At 41.5% G+C, this 27,607-nt stretch overlaps 1 protein-coding gene across 3 annotated transcripts in view; it reads right to left on the reverse strand.

Moving 5' to 3' along the window:
- Window positions 1–27,607, reverse strand: part of ESRRG (estrogen related receptor gamma) — a 625,647-nt gene that overhangs the window by 595,667 nt on the left and 2,373 nt on the right. Inside the window, exon 1 of one of the 3 annotated variants that reach the window (XM_047704103.1) lies at window positions 22,189–22,208. The exons of the other annotated variants lie outside the window; for them this stretch is intronic. The gene's annotated coding sequence lies outside the window, so the exon portion shown is untranslated. Of the gene's footprint in view, window positions 1–22,188; window positions 22,209–27,607 lie in introns of those variants that run through there. 3 annotated transcript variants of the gene reach the window in all.

Below are 27,607 nucleotides of genomic sequence, written 5' to 3' on the forward strand. Positions count from 1 at the left end.
GCACCCGCCCCATCCTAGTAGCCACCCTTAGTCCCAAATCTCAATTCTTCTGGCTGGTGATTTCCAAGCATGTGAAGCTATTAGGCCATGTGAGCTTGGACTCTCGTAAGGGGAAAGAGGAGAGGTTTTCATGAAGTAGAAATGAATAAAAATGCTCATGTTCACCTTATTTCATTTTCTAGATAAATAAAATAAACCTTGATACCATATAATTATCACTTTAAGAACTAAATCAGTGACTGAACCAGACTAGTAAATTCATCTGCTGTGTAAAAACTAAGCATCAATGCAACACCCCTTACGTTTAGATACATTTAGATACGTTAATGGTAGACTTAATTGCTAAAGAGTTAAAAAAATATATATATGTTTTCTTTCAACAACTACAGGAAAACAAACAAACAAACAAACACCTGAGATTAGTTAAGTCTTCAAATGCAATAGCCTGTGAGCAACAGATCTCAGTTTTCAAGCACAGGACCCAACCACTGTCTCTGAAAGTGATGGTACTTGGAATCTGGATACATGAGATCAAAGGGGGGTATCTTGAGTTAACAGCAATATGAAAACGAGACCTCTCTCCTTCAGCACACCCCACCCTCAACCCTAGCTAACACACACACATAACACCTGGTCTCGGTGGGTTTTTGGTCATTTTGAAGTGATTCTATGACTAGTTTCTGAAAGTATTTAGTTAAGCATGAATTGAGAGGACAGGGTTGCAAAAGACACTGATGTTTTTACTTTAGGAACAGGATATAACCAAAGAAGAAAAACTCTCAGTTGTGTAGGATAAAGAGGCTCACTTTTCAGGAGAAGGGGTTTTTGGAAACGAAAATTCCCTCCACAATCCCCCTGGTAACACCAACTATCCTATTACAAGCTGCTTGGCCAGCCTCAGGTTTTGCTGACATGGGACACTTGGCCTTGAATTCTGCCACCTTCCCCTATGACCATGACCTACCCTCCAGCCTTCCCACCTTAACTTTGACACTCTCCTTTGCCTGACTTTGAAGCCTGCCAAACTTCCTCCCATTACTCTGAAGGAAACAGTATTGTAAAACTCCTTCTTGGCAAACAACAGATTTTGCCCAATTTTATGCTTTTACCATGTTCTTTATGCCTATCGGGATTTAGAAAATGGTCTCCCCTCCCTGGCCTCCAGTTTACCACCTATCTGGAACTGAGAAATTTATTAAAACTAGAACAGTTAAGCCAGTCTTAAAAGATCTGGATGTATTTATTAGATGGGTCATTTTCCATATATTCATCTTTTCTGCAAACAAGGCAAAACACTGCAGCAGAACTACAATGTTGACTAATCTCAATATTATCTGGCTGATGTTAATAGTCTGGCTTAATCTTGGAACGTAGAAGAAAAAAGCAAGAAAATCTTGCCTCTGTGTTATGTTACATCAAGAAAAATTAATGTTAAGTCAATAAAAGGATGGCAGTCTCCCGTTATCTGCGGGGGTATGTCTCAAGACCCCCAGTGGATGCCTAAAACCACAGATAGTACCAAACCCTACATATATAATGTGTTTTTTTTTCCTATCCATATATATCTGTGATAAAGACTGATTTATAAACCAGGCACAGTAAGACATTAACAACAATAATGATAAATAGAACAATTATCACATAATACCGTCAAAAAGGTTATGTCAATGCGGCCTAGCTCTCACACCAAGTATCTTTCTCTACTGTACTCACCCTTCTCCTCGCAGCGATGTGAGATGATAAAATGCCCACGTGAAGAAGTGAGTGAGATGAATGACACAGGCACTGGGACACAGTGTGAGGTTATTACTGACTTTCTAATGATTCCTCAGAAAAAAAAGACCATCTGCTTCCACATCGCAGTAGACCACAGGTAACTGAAGCCACGGAAAGTGAATCTCACAGACAAGGGGCCACTATTGTACTTCAAGTCTTGTCTTCCTAAGAACCCTTGGCAAGATAACCCTCACTAATGTTCACCAGGTTCCGCGTGACTCCAACTCTTCTGCCTTGGATTAACTTAGGTCACACTAATTTTTATTAGTGACGGCATTACCCAGTGTTCAAAGCACAACCGTAACTTTTGCACGACAGGATCAAATACCAATGCTTCCTTAACAGAGTGTCCTGCCTGACTTCTAGTCTTCTCCTTTAACCCGGAAGCTGAAAGTCATACATAGATATTGTGCTTTTTCCCCTTCAGGCTTAGTTTGGAAAGTTCATTTTATTAGGTCAACAGACACAGGAAAACGTTCAAGTTCTTCTTAATAGTTGCATTTAAATGCATATACGAACATTTCATTGTAAGTAGTAGGGCTGGAAGTTCACAGAGAAGTTACCTCTTAGATATATGGTCTGTTTCTAGGCCCAAACGTAATGCTGCAATGTATTTTAAAAACTCCCCTAAAATTCAGTGTGAGCTACTTATGCACAAGGGCCATGGGATTGGCTTCCATACAATTATTTAAGATGTTATAAAGAGTGTTTTCCATCTTTCTTGTGCTTGGAAATAGTTATATTTTATGACTGCTGAGTCAGAGCCAAAAAATATAATTTTACACCATAAAATACAGCCTTTTCCTTTGGCTGTGGAAATTTATATGTACATATTTATGTGCTTATATAGATAAAAATCTTCATAAACAGAGTGGCCCATTTCAGATGAACTCTACTTAAAGCATGTCGTTCCCGACTCTGATAATATTAGAGCTATGCTTTAAAAAATTCAGTACCTCCTCATAACTTACCAAATTAAAAACAAATGCCCAAACTGACATTCAAATCTCTCCACAATTTAAAAAAATCTTTCCTGGCTTTTCTCCTAATTCGTTACCACACAGACTCTTAACCCATTCAAACAAAACCAGACAGAATGGCCACCATGTCCCTATCTTTCATTCTCTTTCAAACTCCACCAACATTTCTCTTTGTCAAAATCCCACTCATCCTTAAAAATCCCTTCCTAAATACCACCTCCTTGTGTCATTCCCCATCTCCTCCTACAAAGAGATTGTCTACCACATAGACTTCCGTAGTTCGTTATAGCTCTATGATGGTATTTGCCAAACTCTGTTTAATCAAATCAAATGGGTCTTTTTTCAAAAAATCTTTACAATAATTTATGTGGAACAGATTACATGGGCATAGGATATCTTTTAGCCCATATCCCAAAATGCAATGTGGTAGTCTAAAAGACAAGGACTTTATCCAGCAGATAGATTTGGGATAAGAGTAAATACACAAGAGCCCAGCTTCAGCTTGATTTTCCCACCCCGGTGTTCAAGAATGAATGTGTATAAACTAGTGAAGAAAATATTCCGAGAGAACTTCACGGCATGGAGTGGGAATTTCCTTTCATTTGGATGCCATGCAAGGCTATTTTAAATGGCTACTGAGCAAAAACACAAAGGAAATAGGCTACAAACTCACCCTCTGTTCCATATACTCCTTTTCAACACCTACAGGTCCATATCCAGAGACCACCGTAAGGCATGAAGTACAAGGCCAAGGTCCTTTTTCTTTTCCTCAGGGTCAAATACATTCAGATAGATTTGCCTGCTTATGTTCCAGACTGAACTAGCTGAAACACCTAGTAGTTCCAGATATATCATCAAAGGAGCCTGGGAATAGCAAACATCCTCAATTTTTAACAGTGGTGGAAGGGGACAGTTTCACCAGGTGCCATATCAAAACCTCTTGGATGTAGTTTCTGAAACTACGCATTTCCCCATATCACCAGACACACCCCTGCCCTGCGGGTTGTTACAGGAGGTCACTTCCATCCACCTGCCCTCATAACCGAGGGAACCAAGTCCTGTAAATGAAGAAGTCCCAAGTCATCCAATGATCAAGGAAAAAACTGGGGGATAGAGACAGGTGAGGTTAGCAAAGTTAAAAACATCAGTGGAAGAAAAGGCCAAAAAATTCCCAAAGACCAGTGGTTAAATGGCCACAGTTCATGAATAGCTCTGGCATTAGTAAACTCTGAGATGTTCTCATTTCTGGCTTCCAGAGCTCATTATAAAGGGTCTTTAAGTTGAGATACTTGAACTGTGACCTTGTTAAGAGGTAAATCATTCCTGTTCAGTTAGTTTCTAATTCCAAGCCACTTCACCTAGCCTACTTTGTTGCTCACTAGAGAGCTTTCCAAGATCGCATTCTGAAGCTCATGTGCCAGCCTCCTCTTCATGGCCACAGACAAGACAACCACACGGCACGTAGGCTGCTGACACCACCCGGCCTCGGTACCATGGCAGACATTGGCCATCAATCATGGCACCCTTTCCTGAACATACCAAACATGGCCTGTCTTGTTCTCAACATAGCAATTATCTGAAAAGCAATTATCAGTTGATCGGAGTGAGCTGAGACCACTACACCACACTGTGGCAAGGAAATCCCTTCAAATCACCTACACTTGTCCATTTGGCCTTCCAAAAGGTGATCGCTTTTCACCACGTTGTCCTCCTGACTCAGAACTTCCGCTTGCTCCAACCGTAACAAACACCTGCCTGCTTGCCTCTTTCTTCAAATCATCCTCCAAACCTAGCTTACTGTTGACCACAGGGAATCACAGACTTTGATTTTTGCTGTGATTCTTCACCAAGCAGCTGCATGAAGCTGAGCTTGAATTTTGCCAGTGGACTCTGGCTTTCGCTTCACCCCTGTTAGCGTTCACCCTGCTTCCACTCAAGTCTTTTCTTTAATGTCACTCAGGGTTAGAGGTCAAATGTCCACCCTGCTTCCAAAGAGTTCTGAATTCTCTTTATTGCTTGCTCCAAGTGTGCAGCCATACCCCGCCCCCCCCAAAAAAAAAAGATTCGAGGACTGGGTCCTCTTTTAAGAAGTAGAATAGAACTCAATCACTGGGGTCCAGGAGCCCAAGAGGGCACAAAGTCTGGCAAAGACAAGGGTTTACTGAAAGTGCCCTGTGCTGCCCACTTCCACCCCCTCCAACAGGGACCTTGAGAGTCATTAAGCCTCCAGGCTCCTGGGAGCTCGGGAGCCTGCCACACCCCCTCACACTTGAGATATAACCACAGTGTTTCACCACTCCAGCCTCCTTAGCACCCAGCTCTCCAAAACAAAAGGTCAAGACTTTGATACTCTACTGTTAAAAGGTCACTGAATCCTGGTGAAGACTATAAAATAGGAGGCACTATCCAGCCGAAGCAAACAAATGGACCATTCTGACAGGATTCACACAACTTCAACATTTATGTGCAGATGAGTCCATGGCGCCCGAAATACGGGAAGTATGAATGAGCCACAGAAGAAAGACCGCAACTTGTCAAGGTTTGCAAGATATCATAAACATACTTTTTCAGGACAAAAAGCTTCTAACAAGAAGACTTCTCTGGATTGGGATTCTTTATCCATTTCTCCTAGATCACAGAGTCCCCTGAACCAGCTCCCAGATTTTCAGATACTGGCTCTCAGAAAGCATGCAAGTCACCAATATCTCCCCAAAAACGGACCCTGAGAATCAATGTGAGAAATTAAAGAGCACCACAAATGATTTGTTCTTTCTCTCACTGAAAGGATAATAGTTCCACCCATTGAACTTGAGCTGTTAGAATTTACCCAAAATGACACTCTGAGACTTCCAAAGCTGAGTCCCAAGACACGTTGCAGCCACTCTCTGGATCTCGTGGAACATCCTCTCTCAAGACATTCCCTCTTAGACACAAGCCACTATGCAGTGAGAAGCCATGACATAAGGGAAAGCCATATATGGAGTCTCAGGTTGGCAGCCCCACCTAATTCCCAGACAATAGCCAGCATCAACTGTCAGCCTTGTGAGTGACCCACCTGGAGGTCATCTATGTCAGGTAACCATAGCCCTGACCAACACCTGACTGCAACTCTGGAAGAGACCCCAAGCACCAACTATCCAGCCAAGCTCCTTCCAAATTCCACATCAACAAAATACGAGCAAAGAAAGTGATGGTTTTAAGCCACTCAGTTCTGGGGTGAGTTTTCAGTATATATATATGTATATATATATATATATATATATATATATATATATATATACACACACACACACACAGTTTTCAGTATATATATATATATACATATATATATATATATATATATATACACATATATATATATATATATATATATATATATACACACACACATACACACACACACACACACACACACACACACACATGTCTATATGTAACTGAAGTAAAATTTGTTTCCAGAAGAGGGATTCTATCTAAAAAAAATCTAAGATGTGTTGCATTGGCTTTGGGTCCAAACGGCAAACACCAGTCATTAGGGCCTCAAGGAGATGGGTAGTGAGAGCTAGAAGGACCTCATGAAGATGGGAACTAGGACAAAGGGGAATGTGTGGGAGGCTGCAGAAAAGGGCACCTGAATTAAACATGGGCGGGACAGTTATCAAAGTCTTGTCTATAATGATGTGGAAAACAGGAAAAGAAAACAAAAACAAAAAACAGTATCCAACGATCTTGAGGATATGACTAAGATTTCTAGGCAGATTGTCGAAAGTGCTAGCTGGCTTCCTCTAGCCACCTCAAATAAAATTCAAAAAGACAGAAATGGATTAAAGAAAATACTGTTCAATTTTTTTTTTTAGTGGAGTTTAGACTCAGGATTTGCTGTGTTTCAAAAGAAATGGTTTCTCATTTGTAGCCTCTCTCAAAAAAGGATCTTCCAAGCAAGAAATGTTTAATTGTGTCAAGATAAAGATCAAACCTAGAGTCTGTGTTAAGACCTCAGAATGATGTGAGCTGGAGTCCCACAGAAATGTTCAGCTCTAGAAAGGGCTTTTTAAGGTTCTAAAAGCAAGTTTTAATAAACCTCCTCCAGTAAATAACAAAACTTCTACGCATCTTGGGTGTTATTCTATACTAGCCTCACACATGACTTAAGACCAGGAGGCATGTGTCTTGGAGAAAAATGTAGGGGAGACTTTTGACTAAAGGAGTAAGTGTCCATAAGTCATGGGAAACCCATGTGTTTTTAAGAGAATTGTATCAGTTGAAGGGCTAAGACAGACAATACAAAATGAAAAGCAGTCTTTTCATGAAAAGAGGGACTCCCAACCCTCTACCAGCAAGAAAGAGGCTGACAAAGCTATTCAGTTGCAAACACGGGAGTTATCTTTCTCTTTTCCATGAAGGCTGATTCAAAGGTGGAACCAAGATATCAAAGGGTAGAGACCAGAACCTCAAAGAATCATTCCCGGGCAGCAGGCCGGGAATGTAATTAAGGAACTGGCAGCATGTGACCTGCCCAATTTCAGAATTGCTATGGATCCGTAATTACCATGGGCATCCTAGTCCTCCTCCGCCATTTTGAATACAAGTGTGTACCACAGTTATGTTATCCGTGCACACTGCTATCTACTGAATGGGGAATGTGAGTGGGGCAGTAACTTTATCTCTTTAGTTCATAGGCCTTCTGATGAAAAGAAACCATTTTCAAGGAACTGCCCTCTGGGGAGCCCCATCCATGTGCAAATTGATTTCTGACTTCGATGACAAAATTCTGACCTTGACACCGATGCTTCAATGGGAGAAGTCTTTGGGGGCCTTGGGAGGGAATGGAAGTGTTTTTCATTTGGGAAGAATATAATTACTTTGTTACTAGAGGGCAACCCATGGTTGATTAAAGATGTCTGAAATTCCTTTGTTACTCCTCCCTTTAAGAATTTGGATGAAGACAGTGGCACCTCTAACAGTATTTAAAGGTAAGTCTCACCACAGAGATCAGAGATCTTGCTTCACACGGTACCATAAAAAGACAAAATTGTTAAAATTTGAAGCTTCCTACCAGTTTGATGTATGAAACTGTAAAGAAATGCTAGGTAGAAGAAAACAAGCAGGAATAACCAAGAAGGAAAGAATCAATATGACCCTGACCCGGATGCAGAAGGCAGCACTAGCCTGTCAGCCAGAAAGATCTCATACTCTTGCTACATGGCAATTAGTCCTCCCAGACCAAGGTGTCTAATTACAGCTATCTCTTACTTAGCAGAGTGAGAAAGTTTAGCCTTACTGAAACAATGTGAGGTGATTTTTCATTTCGCAAGATGATAAGTCATGGATTTATTGGCATTACTGATGACTTGGAATTCACCCTGAATATAGCTCACTTGGACCTGATTTCAATTTATCTACAACTTCTCAAGAACATTCAAGAATCTTTTCACGGCAATGGGATACACTGTCCCTCGTGCATGGCAATCAAAAATGTCAGATAGCTAACTGCATCTTCTCTTCCCCAGAGAGATGTGCTGCAGATAAGGAAGTGAGGAAATGGGCAGTCGCTCCATGCTGCTGAGAGACAGTGGTCTCGTGATCTACCATGAGCCTTCCCTCAGCTTCTAAGAAAAATATGGCTGGGCCAAACCTATGCAAAACTCTTGAGGGAAGTATATTTATCGTTCTTCTTTGGGCCTCCAGAGTATAGCACGGTGCATGCTATGTGGCTGGTATTCAGTAAAGGTCAGTTGATGTGAAAAGAACCTCATTCACACATGTTCCAAAACAGCGCCTATCTGCCCACACTCACCTGCTTTTGGCATGATTTGGAGTCAAAGTCTACAAACTCTGACTCATAGGGCCCCCAGAACCTGCAACCCCCCGCCCCATATCCTCTCCGATGCATCTCTTGTTCCCTGTGTTCCAGTGTCACTGTCCTCCCTGCTCAAACCTGCCAGGCCTGCCCCTACCACAGCACCTCTGTAGTTGCTGTTCCCTCTGCCTGAAATGCTCTTCCCCCAGATATCTGTGAGGCTGGTTCCCTCATTTCCTTCATGTCTGCACTCAAAACTCACTTTCTCACTTTCTGCACTCTAAACTTCACCCTCCCAAATACTTCCTATCTCCTTCCCTTCCTTTTTCTTCTTAGCGCTTACAATGATCTTATATCCTACATATTTACCTACTTGTATTGTTTACCAACTATCTCTATACTAGAATATAAGCTCCATGAACTCACAAACTTTTGTCTGTTTCATTCACTCCCCAGCACCTGGAATGGTATCTAGTATTTGATAGCTATTTGATATAAATTTAATGAAAAAGTGAATGAATTAATGAATTTATAGCAGGCTAATTTCCAATCCATGGGCTATTTCTCAATGGTACTTTTTGGTACAAGTGGATACAGAGAGGGAGAAAGACTGAACAAAAGATTTATTAATATGTGGTGTTTTCCCACAATCCTGATCCCACACTCAGCCTGTTAAAATGTCTGCATTCTCGGGCCACCTGGATGGCTCAGTCGGTTGAGCATCCAACTCGACTCTGGCTCAGATCATGATCTCAGGGTCCTAAGATCGAGCCTGTCCACTGAGTGTGGACCCTGCTTAAGATTCTCTCTCTCTCCCTCTGCACCCCACTGATCATGCACACACACTCTCTTATCTCTCAAAAAAAGTCTGCATTCTATGTAGGTATTATAGATAAAATACATTAAAATAGGCACATTTCCATTTCTGGATACGAATATCTTAATTCTCTTGAGAGGAATGTACATATAAAGCCATCACCACAGATAACAGTGATCACTGGCAGGTCCTAACTCTGGTTGTCACTTCATTGGCAAGTCCCCAATTAGAGTATAATGATATGCCACTAATTCAAACCAGACTAAAAACAACCCATGATTTGCTTGTTGTGTTTAAAGAATTGAGCTGTCTCATGCATTATCTATTGAACTTACTGACAGTATTTATCAAAAAGCTGAATATTGGGGCATCTGGGTGGCTCAGTGGGTTTAAAAATCTGCCTCTGGCTCAGGTCATGATCCCTAGATCCTGGGCTCAAGCTCCGCATTGGGCTCCTGCTCAGGGGAGAGCCTGTTTTTCCTTATCCCTCTGCTGCTTCCCCTACTTAGGCACTCTCTTTCTATTTAACAAATAAATAGAATCCTAAAAAAAAAAAAAAAGGCTAAATGTTCTGACCCTAATGATGCTTACTTGAATGAAATATGGCATGCTATTACATAGGATGATTATCATGTTTTACAACCTCATGGGGAAATCAGTTCTTTACAACCCCTTAGAATTTTAACACCCACATGTGTACTCAGAATATTTTTACCAAAGTCTAAACTTAAATATTTTCTGTTATGATTTTGACATCATTAATGAAAATCAGAACATAAAAGAAGTCCATCCTCATGTCATGGAGAATGTGAAAACCAAGTTAGATACTTTCACCGTGACTCTGTGTCTCTCTCCGTGTACTTGCCGCCCTGCCCTCCTCCTTGAATCACTTTTCTACTGGTGTTTCTGCCGAGTCTCTTTCTCCCTACATCAGCGCCCGGGTCGGTGGCAAATATGGAATTGGCATGCATGTCTAGTGCTATAGATGGTTGTGGATAAATCAGAAAATTTGGAGGCTTCCAAATGGGGTATGTGGTAACCGAATCATCCTGGCAAAGTCGATCAACTCCATTAAGCCTCCATTTTCCTATCTGTAAAACTAGGACTTAAAGAATGCTTACCTCATAGAGCTTCTAACTTTTTTTTTCTTTTTTTGGAGAAGGAGTGCAGGGAGAGATGGAGGAGAAAGAGTCCCAAGTAGGCTCCACGCCTGATGTGGGACCTGACACAGAGCATGACGTGGGGCTCCACCTCACAACCCTAAGATCAAGACTGAGCTGAAATCAAGAGTCAGTCGCTTAACCAACGGAGTCACCCAGGTTCTCCACTCATAGGGATTTTAAAGTGCTTTAAGTGACATACTGATTGATGATCCCTACTAATATATTTAACAGCATAGAGAGAGAAAGAAATCATAGTAGTTAAAAATACTGGCTTTGCAGTTTATCATAACTCCGTTCAAATCCAGATTCTGGTATTGAATAGCTTTGGAACTTTAGAAAGCTACATTACCTCTCTTGGCCTCAATTTAGCTATATATAAAATGGAGATAATACTTTGCAAAATTTTGTGAGAACTAAATGAAGTTGACTAGTTTTTTAAAATTAAGCAAAGTTATGGCTCCATCAGTTAAGCATCTGGCTTCAGCTAGGGTCATGATCTCAGAGTCCTGGAATCAAGTCCCGAGGTGGGCTCCCTGCTCAGCGGGGAGTCTGCTTCTCTCCCTCTCCCCTCCCCAACTCATGCTCTATCTCTCTCTTAAATAAATAAATAAAATCTTTTTTTAAAGTTAAGCAAAATTAAAGAATTAAGTGAAATTAAAGTTTTTGTGGTATAGTAAACACTCAATAAATGGTTGATATCACTATAATTGTTAATAAACCCATTTCCAATTCCACCCAGGTAAACTTCCTTTGGCTTTCTCTTCACCAAACTAAACTACCCTGAGGTCCTTACCCTTCACTAAATGACAACTATATCTTCAATGTCTCCAGGATATTTTTTGATACTTGCAATACTTTCAGAAAGCATTTACAGAAAGCAGTCTCTAAAATAATTCAGTTTCAAAGGTCAAGTAGAGGATGTATAGTTAATACTTCACCAAAAAGTTCAAAATTCTTTACATTTCACCAAGAGTTGCACGAACCTTGCTTTCACAAATCTTTGTCTCTACAAAGCCCACATCTTAAGCATCTTGCTAATATAATAACAGCAGCTAGAAATTACTTAATACTTAACACGTGCGAGACCCTGTTCAAAGCACGTTACTGATATTAATGCCTTTAATTCTTCTAATCGCCCTGTGCAGTAACCATATTACTAACCTCATCTTCATGAGAAGCAGAGAGTTACGTACAGCTGGAGGACCAAGGTTATACCACTAGGGCTTAGCTAAGTGAAGATTGAATCCAGGAAGTCTGATTCTGGATTCTGGGCTCTTCACCACTCTACTGAACTTAACGTGAATGCCAACAGTTCTAAGACCTTATTCAGCTTGGCCAACTTTGTGGCCTGAAATTACTGGAGAGCTTGCCAGATCCTCCCCTTTCCACTTTCCTCTGGTCTGTAGCTATATTTAGTCATGCTTGCCACAGCCAGTCATTAAAATCGATAGGATTGAGTCATTGGTCACATGATACTCTATTCTGATTCTCATCATTGACATCTACAGGAAGAAACTCTGGAATCATTCAAGCCAACCACCACTCCTCTGCTCACATTAGATAAGGCTTATATAGTCTTACAAAGAAAGAAAATGAGTCACACAAAAATGCATAGAAAGGGGGAAAATACACACTTTGGTCTCAGTTATTCGCCTGTTTCATGTCGGGGTAAGACAGGTATAGAGCCTTAAGAAATACAGTCGACCCTTGATCAACACCGGGGGTAGGGGTGCCAACCCCTCCAATGTAAGAAATCCACATGTAACTTTTTTTTTAAAGATTTTTATGTATTTATTTGACAGAGACAGATCACAAGTAGTCAGAGCAGCAGGCAGAGAGAGAGAGAGGGGAGAAGCAGGCTCCCCACGAAGTGGAGAGCCCGACACGGGGCTTGATCCCAGGACCCTGAGATCATGACCTGAGCCAAAGGCAGAGGCTCAACCCACTGAGCCACCCAGGGGCCCCTCCACATGTAACTTTTGACTCCCCATAAACTTAACTACTCATCAGCTACTACTGACCAGAAGTCTTACTGATAACACAGTCAGTTAACACATATGTCTGCAATATGTATTCTATACTGTATGCCTACAATACAGGAAGCTAGAGAAAAGAAAACATTATTGAGAAAATCATAAGAGAAAACACAATGACAGTACTGTATCAGATTTACTTTTAAAAAATGGACCTACACAGTTCAAGCCTATTTTGTTTAAAGGTCAGCTGTATAGATTCCTAATAAAACGATAAGGGATGATTTATCCCATTTCGGGATTAGAGTACAGAAAATTCTCATTCTAGCCTGGGTTAATGAAACAGAAACCACACCATCGTGCAAAGACAGTCCAAACAAGGCCTCGCACAAGCCAGTTTTAGGGGGTCCCCACCCCAAACATGATAAAGGGTATTTATATACACTTAGCTTGGTTTCACTCTACATAGAGGCTGTTTGTATGACTGCTACTAAATTCGACAGATTCAAAATACAGTTTTATCGCTCTGACTCGAAGAAACGGTGCTATCCCTGCCTCGTGAATCCCCTCAGATCCCTGCTGTGAAAATAACCCAGCAACGGACCATGTAAATGTCTGAGTCCCTCTCCAGATCGGCCTTAATGACTGAATGCCAACCTCCAACATAAAATGAAGAAGAAAAAGCGTGAAAAAACACATAGGCCTGGTTCCATTTCCTTTGTATCTGCCAACCCTCTTCCAGTAGATTCCTTTTAATGTTGTTTAGTCCTGCAACATAAAGGCATAGTTCATTTTCCAAGTTAGGATCTCTGTGCTTTTCTTGTAGCTTGGCTGGCTTTGATTTACTTAGGAGAGAATGTCCCTTGAGTAAACATTATATGGTTTTAAAAATAACAGAAGCATTACTTGAAACAAAGGTTGATTTGGAGAGTAAATGTAAACTTAAGGTTTAATTACATGTGTGTCATAATGTAACTTCTTAGCCAGGGATTGAAAACACTCTATAATTGAGTGCCAGCTTGCCTTTCCAGTGTTTTCTTGCCCTTATTAGTGAAGGGGGAGAAACTGTGTGGGCTTTGGGGGTCAACTGAGAGCATTTATTCACCAACATTTACTGGGAAAGTATTATGTATAAATTATAGTAATAGGTACTGGAGACCCAAAACTGAGTATTATTAATAGTAATGTAAATGCCACTCCATTCCTTTGAAAGTTCGGTTTGATAAGAAGAAACACACACAGAAGTAATTATAATACAGTATATATGAAGCACCGGAAATACACCTAAAATACAGTGAAATGACTCCTCCCGGATATCCCCAAGGCACCTCACGTTCAAACTCTGTCCAAACCAGTTTTCTTCTAGCGTTCCTAATCTCCATGACTGGCTTTGTCATCCATCTGGAACACAGGGCCCAGCCTTCATACCACTTTTCCCTCATCGACCACACCTAATCCTAAATATGAATTATTTCATCTCCATTATCATAACCCTAACTCAATATACCTGTGTCTCTTACTTGAACTAACAAGTCTAGCATTCTCCACTTAGCTCACTCTCAAACTCATTCTCCACACAGTAGCCAGGATGAATTCTTTAAACAAACAAACAAACAAACAACAGCCGTGATCATGACCTTCTCTATCTCATTTTAATGGCTCTCCATTCCTCTTAGAATAAAGAGAATCCTCTTTAACTTATTTGGCTTATGGGGTTCTTCAGTGTCTAGCCCCCCCTAGTTATTTTGGTCTCATCCTACACCTCATTCCCCGACCCATGTCCCCACTGAACCTGGTCCTTATTCATATATTCTAATGGGGTTCAGGACATGTTACGCCAAAAATGGTATCTTGACGTACTGAATATTTTAAGTGGAAGGAGTCTGAGCAAACAGCAGAAGCAAGAAGGTCTGATTTTCCCCCATGCTTCTCCCCTGAAGCAGATAATAAGCCCCTCAGGTGAGACGTACCCTCTCTGTACCCATGAGAAAGGAACATTCTTGTCTCCGAGATGGACAGACACCAGGAAGAATCCAAACGAATGGGCCTTGTTTTTTCCCCCTGTTTACTACCCTTAGCTTGTATCACATCTTTCACAGCCTTATCATATTTTTCCATAGCTTTCCACTCAAACTTAGCACAAAAACATTGAGGTTTAACCACTTCTTTAGGTCTTCATTTCCTCATGAAGGTTCCCTCATTCCCATATTTACATTAAATAAATGTGTGCAATTTCCTCCTGTTCATCTGTATTTGTCAGTTTAATTTTCAGGCTCATTCAGGAACCCTGACAGTATCAGAGGAAAATTTTTCCTCTCCTAGAATCCCAATTCCCTCCTAACATAAAGGTTTTGTACACACTTACCTATAGCTACAAGTCATTTCTCTTACCTGGTGAATTCATCATTCCATTTCCGCTTAAGCACACTTCCTTGGTGAAAGTCTCCCCTGTACTCCCTTACCAAGTCAAGTTCTCCTACTGTGGGCCAACCCTTGTGCCCTTTTTTTGTTTTTCACAGTTATTTATCACAGTTGAATTTTATGTTTGTTTGTGGGAATATCTAACCAACGTCCAACTCTACCATTAGACTATAAACCCCTCAAGGGCAGGGACAATCTCTTTCTCCCCATCACAGCCAATGCGCAGCACAATGCCTAAAAGGGACAGAGAGTCAATAAAATCCATGGAATACAGGAAACAACAAAGAAACAGTGACGAACTCTGCCTAGAGAAAGTTGGGATACGCCACAGATGAGGTGTCAGCCGTGGCGGGTGTTAGAAAGTATATAATGATTCATTAGGCAGAAGGAACACATGAGCAGAGACACAAAGAAATGAAACAGTCTGACATAGTTCAGTATAACCGAAGCTGGGGGTGTGATCTGTTTGGAGGAGGGGAGCAGTAAAGTGTCAGAAATGAGGCTGCAGAGACTCGGGGACTAAACCACAGAGGGCCTTTTGTGCTCTGCAAAGCAATTTGGACTTTTGCCATGGGAAATCACTGAAGGGTTGTAAAAAGGGAGTAAAATGATCATCAGATTTGCATTTTAGAAAAATCACTCTCATGGTAGTGTGAAGGATGTCCTTGATAGGTTGATACTGGAGACGGGGTGACCAGTTAGGAGGCCATCCTACAAGTCTACGTGAGGGACGAGAAAGCCACAGACCAAGACAGTACTAGGGGATTAAGCGGAGCAGGCAGCTTCGAAAGATACAGAGGAGATGAAGACGACTGACGAAGGGGAATAAGGTAAAAGAAAAAGTCAAAGTACACCACCACCATGGTCTCTGGGCCTCCAGGAGGGTGGGGTGACCACGAACCAAGTTAGGGAATACAAGATGAGAACTCAATTTGGGTAGACAGGGGAGTGTGTTTCTGAACCCACTGAGGCTTAATATCTGAGGCCTTCATGCCAGAATGACGGTTGTCCTCCAACATCCTTCTCCTCTTTTATCTAATGCTGTTTCAGCCGGCACAGAACCACCGACTAGTGACCACACTGTTTAGCCTCCCTATGTCCACGTGACTAAAGCTTTTGACAAGGGAATATGAGCCAAAGTATGCAACCTCTGTGTCATTTGCTTAAAAGGAAACTGCTTATCCTGGATTTCTTCTCGGGTAACCAGGAGTTGGGCTAGCAGGAAAGCATTATGGAAAGAACCAATGGGTCGGGGCGCCTGAGTGGCTCAGTGGGTTGGGCCTCTGCCTTCGGCTCGGGTCATGATCTCAGGCTCCTGGGATCGAGTCCCACATCGGGCTCTCTGCTCAGCAGGGAGCCTGCTTCCCCTTCTCTCTCTGCCTACTTGTGATCTCCCTTTCTCTGTCAAATAAATAAAAAAATTAAAAAAAAAAAAAGAACCAATGGGTCAACGAAGCAGATAGGTCAGACCAAGCATTCCATTAAAAACATTCATTCTGGGGTGCCTGGGTGGCTCAGTGGGTTAAACCTCTGCCTTCGCCTCAGGTCATGATCCCAGGGTCCTGGGATCAAGCCCCGCATCGGGCTCTCTGCTCAGCGGGAGCCTGCTTCCCCCTAAGCCCTCCCCACCACCACCCCCCTGCCACCTACCTATGATCTCTGTCTGTCAAATAAATAAATAAAATAAAATCTTTAAAATAAAAAAAAAACACTTATTCTGGGGGGATTATTCTTTTTTACTTAGTTAATCCACTGTAGAGTAGAGTCTAATTTATTTTTAAAGATTTTACTTATTTTTTTTTTGCAAGAGGGAGAGCACGTGCACACACACAAGGTGGGGTAGGCGCAGAGGGAGAAACAGATGCCCCACTGAGAGGGGAGCCCGATGGGATGAGGGGTTCAATCCTAGGACCCCAGGATCATGACCTGAGCCAAAGGCAGACACTTAACCAACTGAAGCACCCAGGCACTGTGGAATCTAATTGAAAATAATTTATTTTATGCCCTAAATAATACACACTTTCAAGTAGAGAAATCTAGAAGGCAACTGCCTGTACTAGTCTGGACCCCCAAAAAAGAAGTCTGGACCAGCAGTGCAGAACCGATACCTACTAGCATACAGACACTATGTTAAAACTGTGGGAATACAGTAAAGAGAGAAGCACTCTGAAGAGAGCTGGATTTGTATCCCGGCCTCACTTCTTACTACGTATGTGATTTTGAGTGAGTTACATCTATGAGCCTATATTACATGCACCTGTAATAATACCTCTATTAATCAAGGTAACGAGCTGCTGTAAAGGTAAATCTCCACATCTCAGTAGTTTAACACCAGGAACTTTCTTTCTTATTTACGTGAAGTCCAATTGCAGACTGAACAGGACCCAGGCACCTCCATCCAGTAACTCTGTCTCCCCTAAGATCTTGAAATCCTTGGTATATAGGCTTTTCCTTTCAACAGTCCATGGTAGAAAAGGGCACACATGCTTCTAAACCACATTAGCCTGAAAGCTACGTATTTCACTGTTGAAAACAATCATATGGCCCCAACCAGATGCAAAAGGACGTGAGAAATGTACCCCACGGAAACCTAACCACTTCCCCACAGAAACCTGAACAATGGAAATGGTATGCAAATTTTGATAAACAATGGTAAAGTAACCTTCCCTGCTGTCTTGAAGATGAAAAGCGAAAATGAATGGATAACACACCCAACGATGTATCCTGTCCAGGAGCCCCTCAGTAACGTTAGATCTTACCTTCTTCCCCATTACTTCCCCCATCCCTCCATCCTCAACACACCTCTGCGTTCCAAATGGGCCTTATATTTTCCCATTTTCATGCCTTTATTCACATTCTTGTCTTTATAAACAAAACCCTAAGCATATTTTTTTCCTCTTTTCTGCTACAATTTCACTTCTGCCCATTTTTAAAGACTAATCTCAAAGCACTCTCTGGGAGGCTCCTTTTGTAATTCTTCGTGGCCGTTAAACTCCTTTGAACCACACTTACGAGCCTTTCATTTAGCATTGATCAGGTATCTGTCTGGTATTATCACAATATAGGTACTTACCCTCCTGACTACCTCCACGCCTAGGATGCAGGCGCCCTGCAGACAACAATTGCATTTAACTCCTCTTGTTCACAGTGATCCAAAAAGGAAACCAAACCTAGACTTTGACTTTAAGAGACCAACACTTAAAGATCCACGGTCACCTCAAAGAATGGAAAGCTGAACACTTACTCGGGCCACTCTGGAAAGGGGGAAAACCCCACTTTGTTTCCACTATCTACACACTCAGGCAATGACTGTATGAATTCCCAGGATACTGCTGTGTTTCTTTACTTTACTTTGTATTTCCGCCGGGAAGCCTGTGTGGTAAAACCTGTTCATGAACAGAGCACCTACTTCATGAACAATAAAGCAACATGTCTTTCAATATTATCATAATGAAGAAAAACAAACAAAGCTGAAGAGGCCTCTTTAAGAGCTCTCCAGGTGCATGAGTCAGGGTGGTGATGTGGCAGCAAGGACCGGACTAGGGAAAGCCATCCATCAGGAGAGCACACCTCTCCTAGTTACCCGAGCGGCTGCCAAGTCACTTGGTCCTGTTTAGACAGAGCTGCTGCCTCAGAAAAAGAAGAAGAAAAAAGGAAAAAATGGGAAGTCGTTGGACAGTAGGCGGTCCACTGAAAATGCCTGTGTTCTCCTCCCGACAACTATCCTGGTAAAAGCAAACATTGCACTGGCAGGCAGGAGGTCTTTCTCAGCAAAAAATCTGATCATACACACCTAACCAAAGGCTGGGTGTTCCTCAAACAGCACGCAGTTTTCCAAGTGGGGGGACTGGCACGTGAACCCCATAAACACTACTTTTCCCACACCAGATGCTCCCAGATGGTCTCAGAATCCCTGGAGGAACCAGAAACAAACCTTCTGACTTTACTCGCCAGCTGGAGAGAAGAGAGACATATCCAGGGATCCACTCCATGTTCAAATTCATTACCCAGTCCAACTCCAAAGACAGCCTAAAGCTCATGAAACTCTTGGACACTAACTAGTTCTTGGACGAAAGTCTGCCCATCCCCATCGGTTATCCCAGTGCTCATTAGGATATTAGAACAAAAGTACCCCAGGGGGAGGGGGGCACGGCAGCGAAGGTGCAGTGAGATTCCATTGTTAAGATACACTCCAAATCTATTCCAGTGCCACAGATTTGGGCTTTTTGATGGGAAAGTTTGAGGGGGGACAGGATCTTACTGAAATGTGTAAGCAAATGAGATCCAAAAGGGGTTCTGTAGAACACGAGACCAGGAGCTGTTCTGTATGTGAAGGATCCTATGATAAGTCTGGAAAACATCACAAACAACAGTCCTCTCTCAGATACCCATATCACATATTAGTACACTAATATGTACTAATATGTACCCACCATCCCAGGACCACGAGGGATCATGACCTGAGCCCAAGGCAGAGGCTCAACCAACTGAGCCACCCAGGGGCCCTGGGGCAAAACACTTCCTAACATCTTTCCTCAACAGACTATGCTCCCAGGACACCAGAGTCCACGCTGCTTTCTTCGACTGCCGTTCCTCAACTGTTTAACACAGTACTGGATGCTTAAATAAGTGTTTGGTGAATTAATGAATATCCTGGAGCAGTAGGGGCCCACAGAACATGATTTATAAGACTATTTCCACCTCTATGGAATAGTCTAAATAAAGACAACCTCCCCAAAGAGGAAGATCACTTTGAAGATCACGTTCAAATCCCAGTTTGTGAGGTTACTGTTCAGAGTACACGAGCATTTACCATTTGTGGTCAGAAAATTTCTCCTTTGTCCTCAAACTATCTTCTGTTAGCATCAAATTAACCTGACCATATATATCAAAATTATTAGTATCTAGACCAGCGATGCTTAAAACTTATTGTGTATTAAAAAATCTACTGAGGGGCGTCTGGGGTGGCTCAGCGGGTTAAATGGCTGCTTTCAGCTCAGGTCATGATCCCTGGGTCCTGGGATCAAATTCTGTACTCAGGGGGACACCTGCTTCTCATTCCGCCTGCTGCTCCCCCTGCTTGTGGTCTCTCTCTCTGGCAAATAAATATATAAAATCTTTTTTTTAAATCTACTGAGGGGACTGTTAAAAATACAACATCCTGGGGATCCAGCATTTTCAGAGTACTTCTAGAGAGAGCCCAGGTCTCCACATTTTCCACAAATATCTGAGGTCATCCTGACACAGGTGTTCAGGTAGAATCCTCTCTCAGAAATGCTGAACAAGAGCCCCCGTGGAAAGGGGGGTCCCTAATTTGGTATCAGAAGCCTGGTTTGAGGCCCAGCTCGGCATCCCCACCACTCACACGGCCATGGCAGTGACCTCCCAGCTTCACTTCCTCTTTGCAGGACTCATGATCCATTTCCTAACCTAGATACCAAGCCACTACGCACCCACCTCATAGCACTGGATAAGGGGAGAGCTTTTATGAAACTCTGCCCTGAAACCTAGCAGGTACTCACACACACTGTTTCACAAATCAATAAGTTCACAGTTATTTTAACGTTCTATGGTATTAAACAAGCTCTATCACAGCAAGCGTTCAACACAGAAAGATTTTCTGCTGATTCTTTGAAGACAGACAACACAGAGCTAGACCAACGGCGCATGCATCCGTACCAGTCCACTCGGCAAACTGTCCCTCAGAACACTTGACCCATGTTTGTGGACGTGGACACAGTAATTAGCCAAAGCATGGTGAGAGCCAAACCATGCGACACTGGCCACCTCATACAGAATGTTAAACTATTCCCTCTGCCTGGCACCAGGCCTTCAAAAAGTGGACTCTCCATTCTTAAGTGGCCTATGGATTTACACAGGTGGTTCGTGCTTATCAAGTACTTTCATTAATAATAATTAATCATTGTTCAAAAAGTAGAATGCAGTGGAATACATTAACGATAACACAGTACTCAGCATATTTAATTCTCTCTCCATTCTGAAGACTCTTCTGGAGCCTGTCGCACTCAGGGTAATTGCTGTGAAAACCGCTCAATCATCCTAAAAGAACCCTTTGAAAACACTAGAGACACTGTCGATTGTCTCCCAACTTTGCAGTATACTCTGAAGTCTGCCTTCTGGCGTGGGTCCAATATTGCTTATTTACGTTTTCTTTATAAGAAAACAAACTCTACGACTGAAAAAAATCTCTGCCTAAAAGACAAATTATTAAAATTTTACAACTAGTGAAAGTATTACTGTACTTCCTATATATTAACTTGTCATCTTTTGGTGTTGGCTTTTCTTGCCCTTCTGATTTTAAACTTTTAAATTTTAAGTGTTTATCCCGCCATTCAAGGCATTCAGTGGATACCCAACAAATTTCGTTGGCTCATTGACCTGTGGTGAATGATAGCAGCAAGAGAACTTGGAAAACTGAATTCATGCCATGATGTTTATCATTGCCTTTGTGCTTAATGTTCTGGTTGTGATCTACTTTCCTTGCCTGTGTCCCATGTTAGCAAGTAACAAATGTGATTGATTACAGGACTCATGAAGGTAAACAAGTAAATGAATCAAGCCACACTGGGTGATCCCATGAGAAGATAGCAGTGACAGCTGGATTCCAGCTAACAATCGCCATGAAGAGAAGACAATAATCCAGCCCCAGCATTGCTAGATCTTCCAATGTTTCCAGAGATGTTGGGCACATAATAGGTACCCAATAAATATTTACTGTACCAATTAACTCAAAGACTCAAATCTTCATCAGAAACATCTAGATTTTAGATGTAAGCAGCATAAAGTCATAGTAAGAACACAGATTCTCAAGCCAGATTGCCTAGGTTCAAAATTTAACTCTGGCACTTCTCAGCTACATGACCTAGAGAAAGTTATATAAAAAACTCCGCCCTTAGTGTTCTCATCTGTGAAAGGGGGAGAAAAAAATGGTATCGACCTCACAGGGTTGTTTGAGAACTTAATTTTTCAGTACTTATTAAATCTCAGGACAATACCTGGTACATTGCAACTGCCACGTAAGTAGTGAAGCTCACACTTAAACTTCAAAACGCCTTATAATTTTCACATGTATTATCCCAGTTTTTCACCACCATAACTGGTGGGTGAACGTCTTGCTCTGTTGACAAGGAAATGGAGTTCCCCTCAGGATCCTTCAGGGCTGTTCAAGGCAACAGCTATGCATATGACTCATGCAGGAACTCTGGGCTGCACACTTAGAAAGCATCTAGTGAATTACCTGATAGTGTATTCCATAAAATAACAGATGCAGAAATCAGGTCCAAGATTTCTAATGGACAGAATCAGAGATGTCTCAATTAGCGTTCACCATAACCTTTCTTACTCAATAACTAAATTATGAAATAAAATGAAGATCTGATTCAAACCACTGTCTGGTTAACTTTTTTTTTAAGATTTTCTTTATTTATTTGAGAGAGAGAATGAGAGAGAGCATGAAAGGGGAGAAGGTCAGAGGGAGAAGCAGACTCCCCATGGAGCTGGGAGCCCAATGTGGGACTTGATCCCCCAGACTCCAGGATCATGACCTGAGCTGAAGGCAGTCGCTTAACCAACTGAGCCACCCAGGTGCCCTGTCTGGTTATTTTTAACTCATACTTTAGTTACTCAAAAGCAGCCAATTTGAGAGAATATGCAAATCCTTTACATTCAGTAACATCTGTCTATATTCCTCCCTTTTACTAATTTTTGCTTTTAAATTGCACTGCAATACTTTAGTTTCTCTTTTCTCTGACTCCAAGATCTTTCTGCTGGGACTTTACAAACACATCACCTGACTACAGGCCTGTGTATGGCTGTGCATTGAAACTGCTAAGTTAGGAACACCCTGTCAATCTTATCTTTGATTTTCCTGGTTGTTGTTGGTTTAAGGCAGATCCTGAATGTCATTTAAACAGAAGAGACTATTTAAAATTTCTTGGTAGATGAATTTGATAATGATAATTTTTTTTTAAAAACAACAACTGTCTTCTTGGGATAAAAGATCTCATTCAGCAGGGTAGACACCTTATCTGAATAACTCAGGACTTCTTGGAACAAAAAGGTCAATGTAGCCATAGCTGTTTCCTTGTCTTAAACAATAGCAGTGACTTTATTTAGTGCTTGATAACCCTCATTACATGAAGTCACTGTCTGGATATGATAGAAGAGCCTTCTCTCTTTTAGGGTTTAGAGTTTTAAATATTTGTTTTGTGTGGTTTTTAAATCTAAGTCTTCTCATGTATAAGAAAAGCACTTACTGGGGCACCTGGGTGGCTCAGTGGGTTAGGGCCTCTGCCTTCGGCTCAGGTCATGATCCCAGGGTCCTGGGATCGAGCCCCGCATCGGACTCTCTGCTCAGCGGGGAGCCTGCTTCCTCCTCTCTCTCTGCCTGCCTCTCTGCCTACTTCTGATTTCTGTCTGTCAAATAAGTAAATAAATAAATCTAAAAAAAAAAAGCACTTACTGTTAAAAAATAATTACTATTAAATTAGACTTTATACAAATTTAGAATTCATGAATTGTGGAGCAATAACAAGAAAGTGAAAAACCTGGGCACCTGGGTGGCTCAGTGTGTTACATGTCTGGCTTTTGCTTTTGGCTCAGATCCTGATCTCAAGGCTCCGGAGATGAAGCCCCACGTCCAGCTCCGTGCTTACAGGGAATCTGCTTGAACATTTTTTTCCCTCTCCCCCTCCCCTTCTCATGCTCACTCTCTCCCTAAAATAAATAAATAAATCTTTTTAGAAAAAGTGAAAAATCCAGAGAATGGTTAAAAATATAAATACTTGCAAGTTATATACCTGCTAAGTATCCAATACTCAGAATAGATAAAGAACTCTTACAATTCAACAGCAAAAAGAGAAGCAACCCAATTAAAAAATAAGGAACGACAGTGAGTAAGCATTTCTCCAAAGATGATATTCAAATGGCTAAGTAAGAACATGAAAAGATGCTCGCATCCTTAGTCATTATGAATACTCAAATTAAAACCACAGTGAGGGGCACCTGGGTGGCTCAGTGGGTTAAAGCCTCTGCCTTCAGCTCAGGTCATGATCTCAGGTTCCTGGGATGGAGCCCCACATGGGGCTCTCTGCTCAGCAGGGAGCCTGCTTCCCCCACCCCCCGCCTGCCTCTCTGCCTACTTGTGATCTCTGTCAAAAAAAAAAAAACAAAAAAAAAAACCACAGTGAGATACCACTTACACCCACTAGTATAATTTTTTTAATAAAAATGAAATAAATGTTGGGGAAAATGTAGAGAAAATAGAACTCTCCATTGTTTTTGGCAGGACCGTACAATTTTGTAGCCACTGTGGAAAGCAGTATGGGTATTCCTCAAAAAGTTCAAAATGGAATTAAGGTAGGACTCAGGAATTCGACTACACCCAACGGATCTGAAAACATACATTCAAGCAAAACCCTGCAATGGATATTCATTGCAGGATTATTCACAACAGCCAAAAAGTGCGACAACACAAATGTCTATCAACTATATATAGACAAAATGTGGTCTCTCCACAAAATCCAATATTATTCGGCCATAAAGAGGAATGAAGCACTGACACGAGCTACAACATTGATGAACCCTGAAGCATGACTCTAAGTGAAACAAGTGGGGACCCATCAGGCCCCGTGTTAAGTGGTCTCAATTCTAGAATGTCCAGAAGAGGCAAATTCATAGAGACAGAATGTGGATGAGTGGTTGACAGGGATTGAGAGGAGAGAGGAACAGGGGACTGCTTCCTGGGTACAGGGGTTGAAGATGGACCTAAATAGTGGTGTCAGCTGCACATCATTGTGAATCCAGTAAAATATAGCTACATTATATGCTTTAAAATGGCTTAAATGTTTAAATCTATGATATCTGAACTTTTACCTCATTAAAAAAAAAAACCCTGTTTTTCTCAATTTGAGAGAATAAGCAAATCCTTTATATTTAATAACATCTGTCTGTATTTCTCCCTTTTATTAATTTTTGCTTTTAAATTGCACTGCACTATTTTGGTTTCTCTTTTCTCTGACTCCAAGATCCTTCTGCTGGGACTTTACAAATACCTCACCTGACTACAGGCCTGAGTGTGGCTGTGTGTACTGTATCACCCAAATGATATCTGATGAGTGAAATGCTGAATTTCAGATCTGTGGCTGACAAGTTGTCCTATTCCCTTTATTTCCCTGGGCCATTTATCATTAGCCTCTTGCTCTTGAATGGCATTTCCGGTTTGTCAGTTTGCCCACAGAAATCTCTTTTCTGATGTTACATCTCCATGTCCAAAAGTTCAATAGTTTAGCCAATCTGACCATCACAGATGAATGAATAGATGTGAGAAACTTCTCCCTTTTAAGTTATATTAAAATGTTTAATTTGAAATAATAGAACATTGATGAGTCTGGCAAAGGGAGGGATATGATTTATCATAAGTCAGTAATTTGTATCTTTCATTAATTTACAAGAGACTAATAAGAAACATTAATATGTCAAACAGAAAACACAAAGAACATTAAGAAAACACGAAGTATCCAGTAAGCCGCCCCCCAAAAGAAGACATACATTTTCTCCCAAAAAGAAATGTCTTTTTTTACTATTAAATGTTAACAATAAAACAGAGATTATATAAATGGGTCAGAAGGATAGACTATGTGCTCCAAACTTGATTTTTCTGTCCTGCAAATTTTCCTGTCATCTAGGTTATACAATGGAAAATGTTGGAAAAAACTTTAAGCTGGGAAAAAAATCTCATTTGAATATATACTTGTTAAGCAGTTGAAAGGAGATTCAGTTAGATCAGAAGATATAACTAAAGAATCATGACAAAGTTACACAGAAAGTTCTGAAAAGCAATCTAGTTGTCAATGAATTTCAAAGATACAATTTCCTGAAATTATGTTAAATAATTTTTATTTAAATTATTTTTTAAAATCTCAAAGAAAATTTCTATATCAAAAAGTCATGTTTACCTTTTATGACAGAACTATTTAAATGTTAATATGGCCAGGTTTGTTCCAAATAGGCAGAAGGGGAAAACAGAGCAAGCAGTTGAATAATTCAAGTTAAAACAAAGAAAATCACTTTCACCTCAAGTATGTGTCTCACTGAGGTGAAAAGCAAAGGCAGTTTTAACCAGAACTACCTAGAGAATTGTGGTGAGAATAATCCTGTCTCACAGAAGCTGAACAAATCTGGTTCATGTAATGTTATTGCAAGGAAATTTGAGAAATATAGAAACTAAAACCAACCTGTTGAAGGTGAACAAGAACGCGATGAAAAGAAATGCTTATATTTTAGATCAAAATTAAGTGAGACAGAAGAGTGCACAGAATACTTTGCAGGTGGCATTAGGTATTCAGCGATCAAATTTTAAAAACACTCAGCCACAGCATACATCTGAACATTTAGCCAAAAGTCACCTAAGCTAAGAGTTCTATTTCTTCACTTAAGAGGGAAGAATGAAGTTAAACAGGTGAGACAGAAAAGGAAAGCGCTGAGTTAATGGAAATTCCTTGTCAGAAAGAGTCATTCAGGTCTTCTTTCTGCTCTCCAGAATTCCCCTCCTCCATTTTTCTCTCAGGCCTTTCCCCAGATTTGTGTAAATTTAATGATCAAATGGAATCCTGAAGGAGACAGTACTCAGCTCCTCTAAACTCTCACTTTTTAGGAAAAGAAGTCTCTATAAGGGAGAACAGATAGGCTAGGAATTACCCCCATAGCTGGAGTCCCGGGGCCTCGGACCCAAGAAAGATTGTTCAGGATGACAGGGAAAGGGGTTGCTCCAGCTTTTAGGAAAAGGCACCACTGCCTTCATCCAACCACATACACCCAGCACAGTAAATTTTGTTTCGAGTCAAAGCTCTGGCTAGGGAAAGGGAGAGGGACAACTACACCACTGGAGTCCCCAGATGACCCAGCTTCACTGTAGAGAGAACGGGATGGTAGCCAAGGGATTAAGGGTGAGGCTGAAGGTGACAGGGATTGGCACAAGTGCAGCTCAAAGTTTTAGGGCTTAGAACACTCTCTTGGTCTGAGAGGGGTTCAGGTTGAGCGTCTCACCCTTGGGACAGAGCCACTCATGGCACTAGGAAAACATGATTTAGGGACTGTCAGCTGGGGGGTGGGGCATAGGTGGTCACCTCTGCCAAACCCTAGTGAACTGTTTCCTTCTTATGGCCTTTTCTCAAGGCTTATACGTCATAGACCCAAAGAATTTAAAGAGGTCAGTTCCTCATCCTGCCACTTTCCAGAGTTCCTTGAAAAATAAGCTATTTGGAAAGAATGGTATTTCTTCTCTTCACTAGTACCTTTGGAAACAGGCATGCCTCCTCCTTCTCTGCCTTTACCTCCTTTCATACACAGTTTACTCTCTAGTTTTGTCCGGATGGTGGACTGTCATCTTTACTCACACTCTGGTAGAGGATTTGGGGTCCTTCTTATCCAGGGTCCCAGCCAAGGGCCTGGAGGCCACAGAGGCAGAGCACAGAAGAGCTGGGCCAGAAAAGAACCAGAAGCCAGGAGAGAACTAGGATCCTGCCGCACAGCAGCAGGAGGAAAGAGCTAACCCAGAGCTTGGGGCAAATTTATTTGACTTCCCTAAGCCCAGGAAGCTGCCAAGTTCTAAGATCCCATCAGAGACCCAAAAAAGCCCTCCAGGTTCCCACAATTCC

The sequence above is a fragment of the Lutra lutra genome, chromosome 15, assembly GCF_902655055.1.
Source record: "Lutra lutra chromosome 15, mLutLut1.2, whole genome shotgun sequence".
Classification (NCBI taxonomy): domain Eukaryota; kingdom Metazoa; phylum Chordata; class Mammalia; order Carnivora; family Mustelidae; genus Lutra; species Lutra lutra.